This window comes from Sinohyriopsis cumingii, chromosome 1, assembly GCF_028554795.1.
Source record: "Sinohyriopsis cumingii isolate HCF-2022 chromosome 1, ASM2855479v2, whole genome shotgun sequence".
Taxonomy (NCBI): Eukaryota; Metazoa; Mollusca; class Bivalvia; order Unionida; family Unionidae; genus Sinohyriopsis; species Sinohyriopsis cumingii.
The window spans coordinates 56,661,494-56,665,309 of record NC_142961.1 but is presented as its reverse complement, the minus strand read 5'-3'; positions in this window follow the sequence as shown (position 1 = coordinate 56,665,309).

Sequence of the window (3,816 nt, the reverse complement as noted above, 5' to 3'; positions counted from 1 at the left end):
TAACTTCCATGCGCATGAGCTAGCTTTACAATAGGTGGTTTTATTTTATTTATCTTCTTTATTTTATCAGGTTTTTGTTGGTGTTGGTCATATATTAATCTTCACTCAGTTGTACAAGTATCGAAACAACTTTTGCATCATTTATTACACTCTCACAAATATCTGCTTCCAATCTTCTGCCATCGCATGTACGTGATGTTCTGTGCGTTCGGGCTCTAATCCGGCTTTCTGTGACGAGAGACCCAGCAAATTCAAGGCGTACCTCAGAATAATAGGGAACAGAAGGAAATATATTGATGAGGCTCTTAATAAATAAGACTTCTTCCTCTATACTTTCTATTTAAGCTTTTATCGACAAGAGCTGAGACAAGTTTGATAATTTTCAAAACCCGCGCATATTACTGATATGATAACGGCTCTGGTTGTCTGATTTTGTTGCCTCCCTCTGTACTACTGCTAGGTATAGAGAGTGTGGATACGAAGAAGTTACGTTATTTCCGATGATCTCCCCTCAAAGAGAACTGAGCTGTCTGCATTAACCAACCCATCGTCGCCAAAAGTTTCATATATGACTGTTCTCTTCTGATTCCTAGTCACGCCAACTTTTCTTTGCAGTTGTAATTTAATGATTTTCTTCATGTGCTTTGTACATTGCACCCGAGACAAATTCGGGATTCTTCATCTGTACCAAATAGTACGTGCTTGTGTTGTATTATTTCGACACTTCTGATGATGTTCTCGAGTTTGGCTCCGATGTGTGATAGTAATGTTCTGTATGTTTCATAGCTTGGCGTCTTGGTGCAAAAGCACGGGACCGAAAAAAAAAGAATGGGATGTTCATTTGTATCTTTCTTTATGATACTCTGGTTTTTTTTTGGTATACTATTGTTGTGAGATAAAGTCTTCCCAGATTAAAAGTCGGGTCAATTCTGATTGTTGATCACGTGTCCCTAAAATGTAAGTCTGCTATTTGGTTGTCAGTACATGATATGTTGGATGGCAATTTTTCTCTGTCGTGTATTATTCATTTCATAAACGGATGTTTCCTGCACATGCCCATTATCTCTAACAGCTCACCGGCAATATTTTCTGAGCACGAGCTTTGGTCTTGCTATTTTCTTTTACATTCTTCTCGATACGTTTTGTGTCTTACTTGTTGGAAGGTCCGTAGTCCATTTAAAGAGTCGTCTCGTTTTAATTCGTTATTACCTTTCCTAGATTTTGAGTAAAGCAGTCTATCTGACAGTTTATCCTTCGTGTTTGGGATTTATTCTCACTTACAGCTGATTGACATATTATTGAGAAGAAAAAAAACCACTATCTAACTGTTGTGAATAAACTACTACCCAAAGTAATATAGTGAGATACCCTAGGGACAATGGGACATTAATGTTAAACTGGGTGGGGTGGGGTGGGGTATATCTGAGTAGCGTTTCCTGTCTTCTCAGTTTTAGTGGAAATTCTCCAGTGATTATTTGGAGTATTCTTCAAGGTTCCCACTCTCACATATTTTGGTTTAATGAAGCCTCTTAACTTTTCTACTTCCTCCTCTATCATGCCTTTTACCAGATCTCTGGCTACTTTCAGGCTGGTCACTTGACTTGTCATAAAGTCTTTGGTAACTGGATATTTCCATTCATGTTCTAGCCTTTCCACCACATAGGCGGCATCTACCATCAAGTACCAGCTGTCTTTTAAGTTGTTGAACAAATCCATTTTACTATTCAATGTTGAATGGCGCGAACGATTTATTGATTGCTCATTTGGATTTAAGAGGACTTCGCACGAAGTGCATGTGCCTCTGATTTATGTCCGCACGGCGGACTGATAATTGTTCCTGGGGGAAGGAATTAGAGCCACATCTCCCAGGCGTTTATGAGCTCACAGAGCACTGCTAATTTAGCAATCAGGTCGTGGGACTAGGTGGAACGTTCCAGAACGTTGGAATTCAGTCAGTTGTGGACTGCACTAGTTGTCATCCGAAGTAGTATGTAACGTCCGCTGCAATTGGTCGCAGCGATGACGTCACATTAGGACACCTAGCTTTAGACGGGTGGAAATTATTCCACATCTCCGTCTATGTACGTTGTCAGAGAGAGGGAAGGAGGCAAGTCGGCCAAGGATGTCGTTTACACCACAAAACGCCAGTTCGTACTTAACCAACTTTAGTTGTTATTTAAAGGGACAATAAAGAGTACCAATATCGTGTCAGATACCTGTGCAATTGAGTCAAATTAAAGGAGTTATAAAAAAAATGTCCTACGTCATATCAATCTAATAATTCTGGTACAAAGTGTACGTAGTAATGTACCTACTCATTTCTGAATGCTAATGTCTGAGCGACATATAAAAAGTTTTGTCACTGTTAGGTTAATAAGGCTGGTTTGAATTTTGAAGCAGTGGTAAAAAGGATCAAGTTAGAATACAAGGTGGTTTTATCGAATTAGGATACCAAGCCAAATTGGTTATTTTGATAAGAGAGATATCCCTGCCAAATACTCGGGTCGCTAAGACTTGTCAAAGACATCTGATCTTATATGTTCCCTAATTTTAATTTTTTGTTAGCTAGCTATATGATGCTTTAATTATGGGGGAAAGGGTATTTTAGTGATTGTTTGAGAAGACAGAACCTAGTTCAATGTATGTCTGTGTGCGTGTGCGTGTGTGTGTTAGGTTTAGTAATTTGATATGGTATATTTTAAGATGCTAGATGCCTGACAGGGAGTGATGGGGTTTTATATTTTATCTTTTAGTCCTGTTGTTTCTAGGTAACTTAGGATGTTACAAAATGTTAAATTTAAATTGGGGTTGCTATTGTCTAGTATGCCTGGGTAGGTATAAGGGGTTCCAATTGCTTTTTGAGCTTTTATGAATTTTGCTCTTGCCTGTTGATATTTAGTACAATTATTGAATGTGTGTTGTAGGTCCTCAATTGCATGATAATGATAACAGTTGATATTAACTGGTTGGGGTCCTAAAAGTTTACCAAAAACTGGCAGCTAATTTTGTTTTCCTGTCATTATACAATTGATTAATTTTTAGGTCCACACTTTTAAATTTGGGTGGTTTAATGGACTTTTTGCCTGGTTTTAGAATATAGTAAACTTTTCTGCCTTTGGGGGTGGAGTTGCAATGAGTAAAGTGTGAAAGAAGCGGTGTATGTTGTATTGGTATGTTTATGTGTGCACTGTATGTGTAGTTGTTGTCAGAGATAGTGTAGTCTTACAAGGACCTCTTTTTCCCAGACATTTTATAGAAGTTTTAGTGTATTTAATTTGGAATTATATTTTAGAATTTAGCATTTATTATTTAAAATCTTCCCTTCTTGTTTTCATAATGGAGTTGATATACCATATTATGTCATTGTATAAACTCTTGTCCTCGATATTATTTGTAAACAACTGTTGCATGGCATTAAAGGTTCCATATTTATTTATGATTTTGTTTTTTATATTTTGTGTCTCCGTATCTTTCTTTGTGCATCTTAATATTAAATGTTCTTTTGAATCAATATGGTTTTTACATAACCTACATCTTGGTATTGTGTTGATTATTTGTCTGTTAAAAGTCGCATCACCAGTCATCCAGCTTCCATGTAAATATAAAAATAGTTTGCCTTGGACAGCTGGTGATTTTATGTTCGCGTAATTGTTCCATATTATCGGCCAGTTTGAATTGGGATCCTTGAATTATATTGTGTCTTTATCTTGGCTTGCTATCTCATTTAGTATATTGTATGTATTCATGTTTTTATCCCATATATCTTTGTTATCTCTATATTTATATAATATATAGCTTATTCTTTTACAAGTCCCA